We start from the raw sequence: 20,028 nt of genomic DNA on the forward strand, positions 1-20,028 counted from the left end.
TAAAAATGACCAAAATACCTAAATATACATATGCATAAAACTCTGTGTCTGTCTGTTTATCGGTTATTTAAATACTCCTAGGTCGTTGGGCCATTCTCAACCAACTTTTGTAGGACAACATTTAGGAACGAAGGACATGTTAACAGTGAGTTTACAACTTTCTTGCACTCCCATTATTGCTGTTATTGAGCATTTATTATCTTTGATGTAAGTTAATGTTAATTATATTCATATATGGCGTCAAGTCTTCACACCAAAAAATTATCAAATTTTCAGTAACACAAGATACACACTGTGGGAAGGGAGCACACAAACGTCTTTTACATCTCAGATAATGTCCTACTGCTCTATTGCAATAATACATTAACTCAGTTGATGTTTCTACTCCAACAGCTACCATGATTCTGATATGAAGAGTCATTTCTTGAGTTATAAACACTTCCTACTTTGACTCGTGACCTTTCAATTTTGGCCTGTAAGATACTCCCGCGGCCAAAGACCGTCAAATACTTAATCACGTGAAATATTATGAAAGAACATTAAGAACTGGGTGTTTGAAGCGGGTAACAAGAAGCACCTCCATCGCTACTAATTTGGCCGCTACATCTTTCTACAAAGTCATCTTGACTATCCCATAGTGTAGACCATGTTTTAAATATATATTTATTGAGTTCTTAAAGCTTATATAAAACTTTTAATGTGGTAATAATGAATACTGTAATAATATGTTATGTTATAAATAAATTACTTGAAAGTTTAGATTTCTGTGTTATTTATCATAGCATTCATAACCACATTTCTTAATCTGGGGAAGAGCCGAATCTAGAATTAATTAGATAACAAACAGACATACGCACAGATATTTAAGCTCCAAATATATATATATATATACACACACATATCATCAGCATCTTTTGACATCACCGAAAGCAAGTTTTTAAAACGACCAAAATATACACATACACTACTGGCCAAACTTTCAAGGCCAATAAACATAAAGAAAAAATATGTATGTTGCGTTCTTAGACTCAACCACTTATTTGAGCAGAGCTTCGAAAGATGAAAATAAGAAAAGGGAAAATATAAAAAAATAGATTTTTAGCATTTAATAAGTAAAATGTGAAGACTATGAAATTAGCCTAAATACCAACTGGTCAAAAGTTTAAGACCATACTGAAACGAAGCGTTAATCGTAAACACGTCACGAAATTTAGTCATTTGTGTTCAAGCATTAGCGTTGTCAACATCTCCCACTGACATCTCCTGTGTTACATTGGGTAAACACATGGCTAAGGCTAAAACGTTGACAGAGTTTGAACGTGGCAGAATTGTTGAGCTCTCGACGTACCATCGCTGATAAAATTGGGCGTAGTAAAACTGCTGTTGCAAATTTTTTAAAAGATCCTGAGGAATACGGAACGAGAATTTCAAGTGATCGGCCCAAGAAAATTTCGCCGGCATTGAGCAAGAGAATTCGACGGGTTGTCCGACAAGACACCAGCCGATCGTCGAACCAGATTAAAGCCCTTACGGACGCCGAATGCAGCTCAAGAACAATAAGACGGCATCTACGAGAGAAAGGCTTTAAAAACCGTAAACATCTTCAAAGGCCACGCCTTCTTCCACACCACGAAACAGCTCGGTTAAACTTTGCTAAGAAGCACCAAACATGGAACAAAGAAAAGTGGAAGAAGGTTTTGTTCTCTGATGAGAAAAAAATTAACGTGGATGGTCTAGATGGCTTCCAACGTTACTAGCACGATAAGGATATCCCACCGGAGACATTTTCTACCTGACACAGTGGAGGAGATTCCATCATGATCTGGGGTGCTTTCTCCTTCCATGGAACAATGGAGTTTCAGGTTATATAGGGGCGTCAAACAGTAGCTGGCTACCCTGGCATGTTGGAGAGGGCATCCTTAGTCACTGAAGACCCTCGCTTCTGTGAAAATGACTGGATCTTTCAGCCGGACAACGCTGCAATCCATAATGCCCGCAGGACAAAGGCCTTTTTCATATCGAATAACGTGATTCTCTTGGACCATCCAGCGTGTTCGCCCGAACTGAACGCCATTGAAAATGTTTGGGGTGGATGGCAAGGGAAGTCTATAGAAATGGACGTCAATTCCAAACAGTGCATGATCTTCGTGAAGCCATCTTCACCACTTGGAATAACATTCCAGCCAGCCCTCTGCAAACGCTTATATCGACCATGCCAAAGTGAAAGTTTGCAGTTATTCGCAATGATGGCCGTATAACTTACTACTGAGACCTCTTGTTGGGCATTTCCTACCCTGTTTAGGACTTCTTTTTGGTATGGTCTTAAACTTTTGACAAGCTAGTATTTAGGCTAATTTCATAGTGTTCACATGTTTTTTTTTATTTTCCCTTTTCTTATTTTCATCTTTTGAAGCTCTAATCAAATAAGTGGTTAAGTCTAACAATGCAAAATGCATATTTTTTCTTTATATTCATTGGCCTTAAGATTTTGGCCAGCAGTGTATGTATATATTTAATATTTAGATTTAGGTTGTACAACAAAGAATCATAAATTATTGTTTTGCACAACGAAAATAAAACTTAACGCGATATTGTTCGAAACCTACGGTGTTAGTATTGAAAAAATTACTGGGAATTGAAAAAAAAAGGAAACTTAAAGACGGGATGATTATGTCAGTTGAAGAGTTTCCCCTTTAAAATATATTCCCCAAATCATTAGAAATAAACGCAGAAGAACAGGAGATGCAAGAGATTAAAACCACCTAGCTACTCGAAGGTGGTCACAGGAAAGTGGTCTACACGAAAAAATTACAACTAAAAAGTATAATATTTCATGCGTGAACACAGTTAAGTATTTAAACATTACAAAAATCACAAAAACTAGAATAACCAGTAAATCAATGTGTTATGGATAGACAAAACGAGATTTAAGCTTTTTGGAAACGCTAAAAGAGTTTTTGGTTACTACATGGCCATGAGAAAAATTAAGTGAAACATGTTGGTTTCGATATTGGGAAATATTGGCAAAATTGGAGCACTGTAAAAAAGGAATCGCAACATTCTGGTTTTGTGACCAGTAAATGACATTTTATTTGTTATGGGTTAGATTTTCAGCAAAATAGTGATCAAAAATACATTGTCCTATAGATTGGTAAGAATCTCGAGAAGGAAATATCTTGAGTTAGAAAAGTTTGAAGAACCAGTTTTAAGCCCAAATTTTAATCCAACTGAAAACTGCTGAAGTTGAAAAGTAATACTGTCATAATAGAAGCTATTTAATGTAGAACTATTTGTAAATATTGTAGAATGCAAAAGGAAGGAAATGACACAGAATTAAAAAAACAACTATAAAAAAATAGAAGCGGAAGTACTTTTCCCCGACTGATGTCATAAGTTCAAGGAAGACCTTTTAAAAAGTCAATTATTTAGTTTTTTATGTTTTAAAATATATATGTATAGCCAATAGTGTAATACATAAGGGTTCTTGTCAAATAATAGGATTTAAACAATACCTTTACAGGACACCAAAGTATTAAAGTGCAAAGTGAGTTTGTTCTGCAACGAGTCGCATACCCGTGATGACGAGAAACCTACTTGAAGTAAAATGTATTCTCAAGACAGCTGGTATGGGTATCTCTAATTTAATTAAAATAAAGCAGAGAACAACATTTCGACCTTCTTGGATTATCTTCAGGTTAACAAAGAGAAAGTTTGCAACTCATCGTTGCTGGGTGCATCTTAGGGACGAGAGTATAAACGGGTACGGGACTGAAGGAGGCGTTGCAGGTGGACGTAAGGTTATTAATTAGTATAGGAATAAAGGTGTCTCTTTATATTAGTTTAATTTTGGTTTTAGTTGTTGTATAAGTAGGGCTTCTTTGATTTTGCGTGTGTTTATATTTGTTTCCCTACTTAGTATCTGGTTGTTTTCTGTGGTTATGTCGTGTATATTTGATTTGAAGTTTTTTTGTGTTTTCTTTTGTTCTTTGTATCTGGTTTCCATTTTTCTGCTTGTTTCTCCAATATAGAAATCATCACATAATACTGGTGTTGTATTTGTCAGTGTCGTTTTTACATAGCATGGACTTCAGTTTTTTATCTGTTTTTTGAATAAATTAGGTGTTTACTGGAATGATGTGTTTTGCCATAAGTTTTTTTTCAAGTGTTGGTTGTTTTTTCTTTGCTTTTGAGAATATATTGCATGCAGCAATGTAAGGTTTTTGTAGTTTGTTGTATTTTAGGATTTATTATTGTATGTTTGTTGTTGATCCAGGTGTGTGCGTATAATGTTTTCAACAGTTTCTGGAGAAAATTTTCATCGTTAATTTTATCGGGTGAGCATAGTCTGCGGCTGTATTTATTTGGTTTCTTAATATGTTGAGTGTTTGTTTTGTTTCATGTGCTGAGTCCCAGGGAATGTATGGGTGATTTTTCAGTAGATTTCTGTTTTGAACTGTGTATCGGTTCTTGTGACCTTGAGGTTGAGAAATGCTATTTGGTTAGTTTTTTTTCCTGTTCACAGGTGAATTTAATGTCGGGGTGTATCGAGTGAACGTGGTTTAAAAAATTAAGTGTGTGCTCTGTAGATGTGAATTCAGCAATCGTATCATCAACATATCTGTACCAGTACAGTGGTGGGTGTAAGGCTGAATTGATCGCTTTAAATTCAATCTGTGTCATAAAAATATTAGCTGGAACTAGTGACACGGAATTGCCCATACTTAGGACATTTATCTGTAGGTTGTTTTGGTGGTAGTGAATTCTATAAGGGTTGCTAACTGGTTGCTGGGGATGTGTATCAATGAGCTGATGTCTTGGATATAAAGTTATAAACTATCCTGCAGGCTTCAGTGGTTGGGACTTTTGTGAAGAGGGAGATTACATCAAAACTGGCCTTTAAGGCTTTATGATTTGGTTGATTAAAAAGAGATTTAAAGTTAAAAGAGTCTTTGAAAAAGCAGCCGGCAGATCCATTCTACACAAATTGAAAACTTTATTCTAATAAAAGTGTTAATACCTATACCAGCCGTCTTTAGAATCATATACCATAAATCTTCAGATTTACTGTACACACATGCAAACCAATAAGACAGGAACAGCCTTGAAACAGGGCTCAGCTAGTATTGTATGTACATATAAAAATACGTGTTAAAATCTGGGTCTGTACGTAAAGACTTCAGTTCATATATGAATATACGTCAATGCATCTTTCTTGTTCGTTACGGAATGTTTACTAGAAACACCCAATAGAAAGAGCTCTTTCAAATCAATTGCATATTTTCCTCTTCATCTATGAATATAATTATCAGTACAAATCAACAACTGACAAGGCATAAGGCTCGTGTACACAAACTTTCGCTAGTCACATCTCTGAAAAACAAAATAAAAATACAGGAATATGTAACTTTTCTTGTATAGATTTCACGATTGTCATGGGCATAGTTGTGATGGCAGGGTGCCCATTAAGTGAGTTCCTTCTTTTCAAGGTCACCTCAAGCTACCATGCATTTGTAAATCAGTTTAAAGCAATTTTCTTGGAAGAGCTTCCTTTTTGGTGTGACAGCATTGCCCAGCAGATGAAACAAAAAACCCTAGTCACATGTTAAATACTAAGCCAGTAGTGCTGCGATAGATAAAAAAAAGTAGCCTGTAGCCAATGCAAGTCAATTATAAGACAGTTTAAAAACAACAACTGAAAAATAGACATGCTACATTCTAAAAACCTTGAAAAGAAGCGTTATGAAACGGTTAGAGTTACACGTGTATGAGTAAGTGACATAAGTTTACGTAACTTCTAAATTTTCATGTTAGTATTTTCAAAACCCAAGTACAAATTGGGTATTTTGCAAAGTATTCAAGTGTATATCAACCAACTTATACAGAATTTGGTACAAAGATACCTTCTTGCAGGTACAAAGTAACGATATAAACAGTTTTCGATTTTTCTTAGTCTTCCATGAATTTTCTGGTGTAAAACTTGGCCGTGTTGGGATTACATGTTGCATTCACACGCGAATGTTAGCCCCCAATTTTCCTCATTTCTTCAACACATAACCAGTAATTCTTTACTTCCAGAGCAGGTAGCTAGTTTTAATTATTTATTTTGCTAAAGAGTAATCTGCTTTCTTATTTACTTCTCGAATAAAACAATATTTTTGTTTAATTTTTCAAAACTAACAACTTCTAAAAAAATTTGCAATAGATAACCAGTTGTTTTCTATTTATATAGCAAGAAACAGTTTTCCTTTATTTCTCAAACAAGTAACAACTTCGACAACATATTTCTAAACTATTACCATTTTCTTCTTTTTCATATTTTTAACAGCTAGCTGGTTTGTTTCTTTACTTCTCAAAGAGGTAACCAGTTTCTCCTATTTGCTTCTCTAGCAAGTAGCCATTCTTATACTTTCATTTTTCGAACAGGTAACCAGTTTTATTAACTTGTCTACCAGGTAGCCAGTTTCCTTATTTACTTCTAGAATAGAAAACGAGTTTTATTTTTCATTTTTTGAAAAGTTAACCAGCATTTCTTTGCTTTTTAAACAGGTTACCAGTTCTTGTTTACTTCTCGAAAAAATAACCTGTTTTTTAACAACTCTAAAAAAGGCATACGTTTTAAACACTAACCAGTTTTTCTTATTTACTTCTCGAATAGATAACCAGTTTAACTGTATCCTTCTAGAAATGTTAATCAGTTTTTATTTTTTACTTTTCAAACAGTTAACCGTTTTTATTCTTTAACAGGTAGTCCATTCTTACATTTTCCGTTTCGAACAAGTAATCGGTTTTTTATTCTGTGATTTTGGATTTTGGTTTGTTTTGAATTTTGCGCAAAACTACACGAGAGCTATCCTCGCTAGCTGTTCCTAATTTAGCAGTGTCAGACTAAAGGGAAGGCGCCTAGTCATCACCACCCACCACCAACTCTTGGGCTACTCTTTTACCAACGAACAGTGGGATTGACCGTCACATTATAACACTCCCACGGCTGAAATGGAGAGCATGTTTGGTGTGACGGAGATTCGAACCCGCAACCCTTGGATTACGAATCGAGTGCCTTAACCACCTGACCATGATTTTGGAAAATGTAACCAGTTTTTGTTTGCCTCTTAAACAGGCAGCCAGTGTTGTTGTTGTTTTTCTTTTGGAAGAGGTAACCAGTTTTTATTCCATATCTTTTGAACGGGGAATCAGTTTTCGTCTTTACTTCTCAAACATTTAACCAGGTTTTCTTGTTTACCTCCTTAACATGTAACTAGTTTTCTTATGTAATTCTCTAATGTTTTACAATTTTGCTTTGAGTTGTTGCATATTTACTTCAGCTAAATAAACGCTAGCTTTCGCGACTTTACATTGTTTTACACAAGACTTGTTATTTTATGCTATTTGCTTTCCAAATTTCGGACAAAGCTACTCGAGGGATGTCTATACTAACCGCCCTAAACTGGCCATGCATTTGTTTATTAACCACATTCTTGGTAGTGTTGAATTAATTTCTAAGTGTTGGTGTTGTTATTGTTGAATAAAATGTTTTATATTTTTGATGCTGTTGTTGTACCCTGATTGTAGCAGCATGTTCATTTCAGGCTGTTACAACTAAGGCAAGTAGCTTGTCAACACCACCCACCGCCAACTCTTGGGCTACTCTTTATCAATGTATGATGTGACTAAAACGGCCCTTCTCCACACCTGATAGGTCGAGCATGTTCGATGACGGGGTTCGGTCCCGTAGCCCGTAGTTTGCGAGTGAATTTCCCGAACCCCCAACCCATGTCATACCTATTAATTCTAAATTTCAAAACCATCTCATAATATGCAGTTCAAATTAACTGTGTTGGTTCATCTTGGAATCCTGCAAGAAAGATAGCACTGTTTTTCGTGATGACGAGAAACTCACTTGAAGTAAAAATGTATCTCAAGACGACAGGTTTGGGTATTGAAACTTTAATTAAAATAAAGTAAAGAACAACGTTTCTACTTTCTTTTGTTATGGACGTAGCATAAGTATTAAAGGAATCTACAAATTTCATGCACTACCGTCTACAGTAAGTATTCCCAACAAAACAACTCAATACTATAGTTTATGGCTCATGGGCCATGGTTTTCTAGATCCAATGTGGACCATGCTCCTTTAACGTAGGCGTTCAAGGAAATCCAAGACCAATTGAAGCAAGTAACAGTTCTTAAAAATCTGAGTCATCTAGTCAGCTGCAGCTCGTTTGTTTCAAAAGTGGAGGTCGCAAACTCCTAGCATTAGAAGAACAAAGTAGCTTCCCAAATTAAAGTCAGTACTGTAATGTCATACCTTAACACTGCTGTGAAAGAAGATTCCAAAGACAAATTCACGTGAAGGTGATGTCACAATATTCTGGAAGTAATTTATTACCTCACCACAAACAAAACATTTATTCAGCTAAGCACTTATTTTTACCATGATGTAATTAAATTACGTGTTTTCAACACACAAAAAAAAACCTTAACGTATATCAGGGATTATTAGTTAACATATAACTCACACTAAAACAACAAGCCCATTTATTATTAACATTTGTGTGTCAAACAAGAAGTCATGTAATCGGGTTTGCTTGTATATCAGACCCCCAGAGAAGGCATTTCTAAAATCTGTTTATCATCTTATTCTTAACATGCAGATGTACATGACAGGTGTCGTTTCTTTCTGCCATAGTCACCGATTCGTATCATCTTTTATATACAATGTATCGGTGCCGAGGTTAACTAGAAAGCCAACTTACCTACTAGGATAAGTGCCAGGAAACATATTTTAAAATTCCTATTTTTAAGACTTCAATTTTCAAGAGATTCGAGAAATACAAGAGTCCTATAAACAAATCTCTTGCTAAAAAGAGATGTGATGTAATTGGTGAAACAACCAGTCCTTGAGTTTGACGCATAACGTAAAGAATTCAGTGGAGAATCACAAAAACTGCCGTCGTTAAAGGTATTCAAACGTCAACGACGAACAGTTAATTTTGGAAACGATGTAGTGCCAATAATGAAACATGCCAAATTACAGTCGCTACACCTGGCCTTCGAATAAAGAAGGATTCGTTTAAGAAGGTTTGTTTTGTTTTTTAATTTCGTGCAAAGCTACAGGAGAGCTATCTGCACTCGCCGTCCCTAATTTAGCAGAGTAAGACTAGAGGGAAGGCAACTAGTCATCACCGCTCACCGCCAACTCTTGAGCTACTCTTTTACCAACGAATAGTGGAATTGATAGTCACATAATAATACCCCCACGGCTGAAAAAGAGAGTATGTTTGGTGTGAGGAGGATTCGAACCCGCCACCTTCAGATTACGAGTCGAGTGCCTTAACCACCTGTTTAAGAAGGAAAAAAGAACAGAAGGAAAGATCAAACCTATTCGAAGTCCTTAAAATGTTAGGGTAAACTTTTGTACCCTAAATTCTGAGCACATGGGAATTTTTTTAAATATCATGTATGCAATAACTTCTCTGTCGCAACATTTCTTATCACATTATATCTCTTTGCTGCGTCACATCGCATCCTCAACAAACATTTCGGGCGAAATTTTACAGCGATTGTCATGTAAATTAACAATACTGTCCATCTTAAGTGGTCTGCTGACCTGCAACGCCAAAGGATCAATTTCGAAACTTCATTTTGCACTTATTACATTTTATAGTTCCAGCTATTAGACGTTATAAGCGTTTAGGATGTGCTCCATATGTTTAGTTTAAAAACACCAAACGTATTAATAAGAAGATAAGTTTCTGCTTAACCTTTTCTTGTTTTATCCCTTCATGATATGTATTTCTGTCGTGTCCAATCACATCGATTCAAACATTAGCTAAAGGTTCTGAGACAGAAGATGTGAAATATAAGTTTAAAAACATGTATAATTATATACATTGTGTGAAAATCAATATACCAAAAGTAAAGTTGAATAGCTTTATTATTACTTGAGATAGCAACAAGAAACGAACATAAGTGCAAGAAGTAGGTTTGTAAGTTTTGTTTTGTTGCATTAAGTTTGTTTTCTTGTATTTTTGACGAACAAACTGTTACTGGAAAATTATATCTACATGTGCTACAATAGTTCTTCATTTCACAATTCCGAGAAATTGCTGGTTTGTTACAAAGAGCTATCTTCCAACAGAATGGAATACCACCCCATTTTACTTGAATTGATAAAGTGTTTTTAAACCAAACTTTTCCAAAGTGTTGAATGGGAGAGAAAACCCATCAAATGGTCTGCTCGTTCACCCAATTTAAACCATTTAGATTTTCATCTCTGGTCTTTTTTTTTTTTTTTAATAAAAGTGTACCATAACAAACCAAAAGACCCTGAAGAACTGAAACATAGGATTCTCGATGATACCTTATACATCCTTACTGCTGTGTTAGAAAATGTTTCCTTAGAATTTGAACACAGAATTAAGTTAATTATAGCGAATGATGTAGAAGTCAATTAATTATTAAAACTAAAACGTACAAATCTACTACTTGTATTCAATTTTTGTTGTTACTTCAAATAACAAATAAGTTATTCAACTTTATTTTTGATATATTTATTTGTAGACACCCCGTGTTATACCATAGTTCACAGCTAGAAACCGGTTTTCGATATCCATGGTAGACAGAGCACAGATAGCCTATGGTGTAGCTTTGTGCTTAACTTCACACAAACAAATTCAGCCAAAGTAATTTGTATTTTGAACTTTCAGTTCGGAACTGAAATTTGCAACCGGAACGAAATTTGATGTACATATTGGATAATCGGCCAGGTCAAAGACCCCTAGTGTTCAGTTACACCTATCCCTAATATTAAACTACCGCACAAAAGGCGAGAGCCAACTTGTAGCACCAGCTGCCACCAGGAGTTTGTTCAACTATTAAAACTGAATAATAGGATTGACTGCTACACCTATTATATGCCCATAATTAAAAGCGTGGAGTGTACTCGGACGCATCATGGCTCGATCCTTTGACACTGTGGTCAGCAGTGCTGACTTCTGGACCACGCCAAGCCCGTACTTCCAGTTCGGAATATTATACACACTTTAAGTTCTTACATTACCAAAGTAATCTTTATTTTGAATATTCACTTTGATAATTTTGAAAACCAGCTTTCTGTGAAGTAAATTTTAACACCTTTACTTCTGATCTTATTTCATGAACCTTCGCTGAAAAACTTACAAACATCATGTGACCAGATTAGCTTATCACATTTTTACATTTCAGATATAAAATAATACTTTTTTCTTTTATTTAACCGGAAATTTCTAAAGATATTAATGGGAGTGGGCGTTAATAAATATATATAATGTTTTACTCAGTGATGTAGCGACACCTGAATATTTTGGGTCCAACCAAGATAGTGACGAAAATCGAATAGTTTGACCAGCTGAGTTAAAAGATTAAATGCCTTTCTGGTTGTAAGTATTTTCTAACTACTCAACATACTCTTACTCACAGTAAGATAGAGAGAGAGAGACTTCATAAACTAACCAAATTACTTAATAAAGTCTAGAAAGAGACAAAGAGAGAGAGATAAAAAACTATTTTCCAAGAGTTTTATATACGTCAATTTTCATTAATTATTTTCCGTGTTTTTTTTATATGTCTTCCAGAGAAAGTTCTTCCATTTTAATGTCTCCCACATAGCTAACAAGCTAACCGTGTCTATTTCAACCCGTGTAATGTGTCTACCAAGACAAATCTTTTGTTCATATGATGGAAATTTCCTAATTTTGGTGGTCTACCTCCAGACTACTATTTTACCTTCAACTCTAATATTTAAGGTGTGATGTACTTCAGTCAGTACACGTAACCGTGACAAGTTAAACGTGTAGAGCCAAATATGGTTCAACCACTCCATTCTGTAGCATAATCTGACAATAAACAGTATACTAACCACGTCAAGAAGAAAGTGTACCAGTGTAGGCGTGAACTAGAGCAAACGTTTGCTTGACAGCCTTTTTAACGTGCAAGGTCAAGGTTTTCTTACAGTCCTTGTTGTTTAGGGTTCATACAATTTACGTTTTAAGAGTTCAGCTTAATGATTATTATTTGTGCAAGATATGTCAAGTCAAGAATGGAATAAAAGCAATTATCTCATTCTATCTCCGAAAATAGTTCCACACACCAGGACACCTAGGAAACTTCAGCCTTATTTAGGTCCAAAACAAACAACATGACTTTTAACCAACTTCGCGAGTTTGAGATTTTCTATTTGAAAAAAACAATGAATTTTATATACACCGTTGGTAATCTATATTGAACCATTTTTTCTTTTAGAGCAAAGTCACATTGGGCTACTGCTGTGTCCACGTCGGGGAATCGAATCTCACATTTTAGCGTAGTACGTCCTTAAATTTATTTATGAAAACGTTTTAGTAAATTTAGAACAATATTGTATGTTTCACGAATTTTGAGATGGCGGTTTTTACTTGTTATAAAACATCCAGAGAGTAACTAAACACTGTGAATCTATGAGCTTATCTTATACTAACTAGTTTGACACTTGCTAATATTCTATTGTTCTTTAAAATACAAAAAGTACCAATTTCTCTCTCCTATAACTCACCCGAATAATCTCTTATTGTTGAATACACAAACACTAATCTTTCTCTTGTAACTCACTCTAATAATTTCTTACTTTTCAATACACAAGCAGTAGTCCCTCTTTACAGTGTAGTGTAGCGGCTCAGTATAATCAAAGTATCCTAGTGCCAGCTCAATACAATCAGTATATCCTAGTAGCGGCTCAGTACAATCACATCCGTGATGACGAGAAAACCCACTTGTACAGAAAATTATATATTTAAAAGCGGCTGATATGGATAGAGAAAGCACTACTAGAGAAGCGAACAACGTTTCGACCTTCTTCGATCATCGTCAGGTTCACAAAGAAAATGTTACTGACCGGTAGCTGACCACATGATTGAAGGCGGTTGTGTAATTGAGAGTAGGAATGTAGAGGGCGTGCTTAGATGTTGGATATATTTATTAATATAGGTATAAAGGTGTTCCTTTGTATTGGTTTGTTTTGGGCTTGAGTTGTTGTATAAGTAAGGCTTCTTTAATTTTGCGTTTGTTTATATTTGTTTCTTTATTTAGTATTTGGGTGTTTTCTATGGTTATGTTGTGTTTATTTGATTTGCAGTGTTCGAAAACGTGTGAATGTGACTTTTTGTGTTCTTTGAATCTGGTTTCCATTTTTCTACTTGTTTCTCCAATATAGAAGTCGTGGCAGTTATCACATTGTATTTTATATATAATATTGGTGTTGTGTTTGTCAGTGTAGTTTTTACATATTATAGACCTTAGTTTTGTGCCTGGTTTTTGGCAAATACATAGCATGGGCATTCTCCAAATATTTAGCATCAACCTGCTCATTCATCAAATATTCCTTTAATTTCAAATCTAACCTTAATCAATTTAATCATAAAGCCTTAATGACCAGTTTCGATGCCATATTCCTCTTTACAGAAATCCCAACCACTGAAGTCTGCAAGATAGAATAAGAACTCTATATCCAAAACCCTGACCCATCAACAGACATTCCCAGCAACCAATTAGCAACCCTCACAAAATTCACCACGATGAAAACAAACTTCATGTTCAATAACTACAACTATATACAAACAAATGGTCTAAGCATGGGTAATCCAGTATCACCAGTTCTAACCAATCTTTTTATGCCACAAGTTGAAACACAAGCAATTAACACAGCATTACATCCACCACTATATTGTTACAGATATATAGACGACACGATTACGGGATTCACATATACAGAACACATACTTAATTTTTTCAATCACATTAACTCTATACATCCCAACATTAACTTCACATGTGAACAGGAAGAAAGCAATCAAATATCATTTCTTAACGTCAAAATTACAAAAATCAATACACAATTTAAAACAGAAATCCACCGAAAAATCACCCATACTGGACTATACATTCCTTGGGACTTAGCGCACGAAACAAAACAAAAACTCAACACACTAAGAAACCAAATAAACACAGCCATAAAACTATGCTCACTAAATAGAATTAACGACGACTTAAACAAAATAAAACAATACTTCATCAACATCAATGAGTTTCCTTCACAAACCGTAGAAAACACACACACCTAAATAAAAAGTAATACCGACTAACAAAAGTAAATATACCTCACGACTTAAAAAATTATGAAACCATGTACAGCTGCATACCATATATTCCCGACATTAGCAGAAAAATAACCAACATTTGGCAAAATCTAGTAATAAAATATGACATTCCAGTTAATACCCAATTTATTCAAAAACCAAGCACAAAACTGAGGTCTATACTATGCAAAAACTACACTGACAAACACAACACCAATATTATGTATAAAATACAAGGTGATAACTGCGACGACTTCTATATTGGAGAAACAAGTAGAAAAATGGAAACCAGATTCAAAGAACACAAAAAGTCACATTCACACGTTTTCGAACACTGCAAATCAAATGAACACAACATGACCATAGGAAACACCCAAATACTAAATAAAGAAACAAATATAAACAAACGCAAAATTAAAGAAGCCTTACTTATACAACAACTCAAACCCAAAACAAACCAATACAAAGGAACACCTTTATACCTATATTAATAAATATATCCAACATCTAAGCACGCCCTCTACATTCCTACTCTCAATTACACAACAGCCTTCAATCATGTGGTCAGCTACCGATCAGTAACATTTTCTTTGTGAACCTGACGATGACCGAAGAAGGTCGAAACGTTGTTCGCTCCTCTGGTAGTGCTTTCTCTATCCATACCAACCGTTTATAAATATATAATTTTCAGTATAATCACAATATCCTAGTATCAGCTCAATATAATCAGTGTATACTAGTAGGGGCTCAGTATAATCAATGTGTTCTAGTAGGGGCTCAGTATAATCAATGTATCCTAGTAGCGGCTCGGTATAATCAATGTACCCTAGTAGCGGCTCTCTACAATCACAGTATCCTAGTACCAGCTCAGTATAATCAATGTATCCTAGTAGGGGCTCAGTATAATCACAGTATCCTATCGATCGTGTTGTATGTATTTTTATTTTTATTTTTTATCACGCATTCCTTTTAATTAGCTCTATACTTACTGTTGTTGTTTTTGGTTTTTTTTCACTAATGATGATGTGTGTCTGTTAACTTAACTACCTTAATTACTACAGAAAATCTCGAATACATGGCTCTAGTTCACTAACGTGGTGCTTATTATTTTTACTACAAAGTTGCATATTTGTGGTCATTGGGGGGAGTTCGATTTTGGTTCCTCAGGGTTGTGGAATGTTCACGTTTCAAAGTTAAAAAAAAAAAAGGTCTTAACTTATCCGATACAAAAATTAATTTATAACACATACAATAATTATTGTAACAGTTATTAAAATTTCAAATAATTATAATCAAATAGCTGTACAACCTTCTGAACGTCATTAATGAATTCGTTATAAATATCCAGGTAGTAAGGAGCTGTCTCGATTTCAAATGAGACGTCACATCGCAACTGCAATTCTGACGTAGCTCATTCAGAAGGTTAAGCTCTGTAACCAATTAAGGGAAAATATCCAAACTATTCAGAAAGAAACATGAAACCCTACATGGATATTGAATAAATTCGATTTGCATATCCAAGTTGCCATAAGTGATCCCGGGGTTCTACAGAAAGAGCTGACGTAAGATGGCAAATCGACAACAGTATTAAGTGAGACATTCTGTTCTCGCAGATTGTACAGGAATCGGCAAACAGATTTCTTATCCGTCTTTGTTGAGATGAGAGTGAGCCTTGACAGGAAATCGTCTTTCTGTGATTCTTCATCAACGTTTTTCTTACCATTCACTAATCGAACCCTATCTATACGGAGGATAGCCGGACTTACAGACACGTCTCGGTGAAGCTCGTGTGGACCCGAGTTAGAAAACTGTGACAAACAATCTTGAATTCAAGTGGCAAGTTACATATATGTCATAAGAGGGCGAGTCGTGTCGCCTACTATCATTATTTCTGTTGTGAACCTTCTTTACAAGCCCGTGGTTATAACTCTTAAAAACAACATTTCAGTTTTTGTGAAAGGGTAGAAATCCAGGTCACATGGCCACATGCAAGACAAAAACCAGTAACGGAAATCCCAGTACCACATGAGGAACCGCCACCCTTCTCCAGATAAATATATATTAAACATGTATGCGTGTGTGTGTATACATATGTATATTATATATAAGTACACTGTTACTTTAGTGCCTACTTATCAGCAGTGTCGGAAATTTACCAACTAAAATTTTCGTAACGTGTACTCAATTTCAACATTGCTTGTATTTTAAACGCGCAAACTTCGGAATTTGTTTACACATTCTCATTGTAACCAAAATGTGAATAGAACCAAATACTTTACTATCCTTAACTCCACCGGTTCAGTACAACTACAGTATTCTAGTACTGCCTCAGTATAATCACAGCAATTTTATAATGGCTTAACATAATCAGTGTATCCTAATAGCAGCTTAATACAATAAGTGTATCCTTGTAGCGGCTCAATATAATTAATGTATCCTAGTAGCGGCATAATATAAGCAGTGTATCCTAATAGTAGAAAAAGTCACTTTATGACTTTATTTATGAATTTTTCACATCTAGGTCACGAAGTTCTAGTAATATAACCTGTTGACACTGCATTACAGTAACAAAGACATGGTAACATGACGTATTGTATACTAAACTACTGTAACAAAGAACTAGTAACATAAAATTGACACTACAGTAGCAATGACGTGGTAACATGACATACTGACACTATACTACAGTAACAAAAAACTAGTAACATAACACAATGACACTATACTATTGTAACAAAGAACTGGTAACATAACATAAAGACACTACACTACACTAACAAAGACATGTTAACATGACGTATTGTACACTATACTATAGTATCAAAGACCTGGTAATATAACATATGGACACTATACTACAGTATCAAAGACCTGGTAACATGACATATTGACACTACACTACAGTAACAAAAAACTGGTTACATACTGACAGTACACTACAGTAACATGACGTATTGACACTACACTACAGTAACAAAGAACTGGTTACATAACATATTGACACTATACTACAGTAACAAAAAACTGGTTACATACTGACAGTACACTACAGTAACATGACGTATTGACACTACACTACAGTAACAAAGAACTGGTTACATAACATATTGACATTACACTACAATAACAAAGAACTGGTAACATAACATATTGATATTATACTACAGTAGCAAAAACCTGGTAACATGACGCATTGACACTACACAATAGTAGCAAAGAATTGGTAACATAACATACTGACACTATACTACACTAACAAAGACCTTGTAACATGATGTATTGACACTACACTACAGTAACAAAGAACTGGTGACATAAAATATTGACACTACACTACCGTAACCGAAACGTGGTAACATAACATTAACACTACACTACAGTAACAAAGAACTAGTAACATAACATATTGACACTACACTACAGTAACAAAGACCTGGTAACATGTATTGACACTAAAGTAACAAAGACCTGGTAACATGACATATTGACGTTACACTACGATAACAACGACCTAGTTACATGCCATACAGAAATTACAATAATAACGACTCAATTATATTAAGCATTAAACACTACAAATTAACACTGTACTTTCAATAGAGAGAGCAATATGTATTAAAATGTCTCAAGATTGACCAGGTGGAGAAAAAGGCAGAATTGGTTTTATAAACACCTTCTGCATCTGTGTATAATAACAGTGAGTGATTTAAAGGTCTACAAACACTTCTTGTACGATTATAGCAAATACAAATGACATTTTATATTCTGTGTCTGAAATATTATAGAAAAATATTTTGAACGAAATAAGACGTATATACGGAAAATGCACTATTTTTACCGAGATTTGGCTAAGCAAACAATATTTGTTGATTATAAAGACATATCATTTATTATTGGTTATTACAAGACAAAACTGTTTATAATTAACCTGAGAAATTCTCAATAAAACTCGTATTATTAATATGAACGTAACTCGGTGTTTACAAACGTATATATTGCATCTATTGGACAGCCACTACTAGTACGTTCTACCAAAGGAACGATCGTATAAGTTACTAGATGGTTGAAAGTGTTTCTTTTACTCACCATATTGACAGCGGGGACCTTGGAAGCCCGGGGGACATAAGCAGTGGTAGCTGAAGCTGTTGCGTTCGCGCCCGATACACCGTCCTCCGTTGAAACATATCCAACTGGAACAGTCAGCTGTTGCAAGAAGAAACGGAAAAACTGTGAAAAGTGTGGTTGGTATCATGGTAACTTATTTATTATTAAAGAAAAGAAAAACCCTGATTTGTGTAAGCTGTGGTGAATGTCCCCAGACAGGAGGTTTTCTATACTGCTGAACAGTGTTTTTGACGCGAGGACAACCAGTGGTTTCTTGAATGACCAACAGTTGAAACTTCACAGAATAGTATCAGCTGCTTTTATTTCACTTTTACTTCGCACGTGTGTTGTACGTTTTTTTACCTCTTTTGAAGGAACTCCGCCTCCATGGCACGTGGCGCGCGCCTTGTGACATCTCGCGTGGGAATTGTCGTCACTCTGACATGCGTTTCTTGTAAATAATGCAGAAAATGTTGGAAGAATGAATAGTGAGAAAACAAACTCAAAACAGAAGCTCATAAACTCGGATTACGTTCTACATGTCTGACGTTACGAGATGCACGATGTGGCGGCGACTGAAAGCCTTAGAGAAGTTGTTTCCAGCCTCTTAAACAGCATCTGGCTTGTCATTCGGTAGGGGAGAAAAAAAACTGCATCACTAAACGTTTGTCCTTATTCAGCCAGAGGTTCAGCCTATCAGACGTCGAGAGACCAATTGAAGCGATCTTTGCCCAAGCTTGGTAAGAAGTCGAACATCTCCACAAGACAAACCACTTGCAACACATCAGAAGTTCTTTACTATGTTTCAAAGTTAGGCACGAGTGGCGTTTTCACACTCCATATTCTAACTAGACTACCACAGCTGGACTACACTGAGCCATGACTTGACTATTAAACGAAAGCTAGTTCTTTTTAATACTTGACTACAGATTCTGAGTAGGATATGAAAGGCGGTAACTAACAACCAACAGCTATTTCAGTGAAAGTGCAAGAGTTAGTTTGAATATTAACATAAAAATGACACTACTTACTCGTATGCTGTACACATTAAAATAGTCGTGTATCAAAGTTCAAACTCTTAACATAGGACTTATAAGTTCATTCACAAACTTCTGAGAAAGTTTCGTAAAATCTTTGACCTACTTTTTGTTGCATCATGCTAAAACTATAAAACACGATATACACAACTTTATCTCTCTGTGTACCGCTCCTCCTGTCTTTTATTGTTTATACACTCTTCATGTCTCCTACAGGTTGTATACTCTTCATATCTCCTCCAGATTGTGGTGTACTCTTCATGTCTCCTACAGGTTCTGTACTCCTCATGTCTCCTTCAGATTGTGTACTCTTCATGTGTATACCAGGTTGTGTGTTCTTCACGTCTCTTCCAGGTTGTCTATTTCTCACATGTCCTCCAAGCAGTGTTCTCCTCGTAATTTTTGTAGATGCTACTCCTCACGTGTCTCCTCTAGACTTTCTACTCCTCTAGGAGACTCCATTTCTCGTTATCCATTCCTTATTCGACATTATAATTATCTGCTACTTATAACTTCTTGACGTTACCTACTTTTACGTGTTTCAAATAGGTATCAAATCCAACTAAATCCTAATACAGTAAGGCACACAAAAGGTAACATCATGAAAAAAACCAAAAAAAACTTGTTCATAAACTAATCCAACTTACAAGTTATTGCAAAATTTTACACGTGTACAGGGTCCAAAGTATTACAAATTTTTCATTGTCTGAAATATGGAAAGACTAGGGTTCTTATGGCTG

General features: G+C 35.3%; 1 pseudogene across 1 annotated transcript in view; it reads right to left on the bottom strand.

The window, feature by feature from the left end:
* Positions 1 to 20,028, bottom strand: part of LOC143228528 (uncharacterized) — a 221,980-nt pseudogene that overhangs the window by 68,171 nt on the left and 133,781 nt on the right. Inside the window, exon 4 of the transcript XR_013015345.1 lies at positions 18,234 to 18,350. The product of XR_013015345.1 is annotated as an uncharacterized LOC143228528 (transcript). The remainder of the gene's footprint in view (positions 1 to 18,233; positions 18,351 to 20,028) is intronic.

Source organism: Tachypleus tridentatus, chromosome 10 (genome assembly GCF_004210375.1).
Source record: "Tachypleus tridentatus isolate NWPU-2018 chromosome 10, ASM421037v1, whole genome shotgun sequence".
Taxonomy (NCBI): domain Eukaryota; kingdom Metazoa; phylum Arthropoda; class Merostomata; order Xiphosura; family Limulidae; genus Tachypleus; species Tachypleus tridentatus.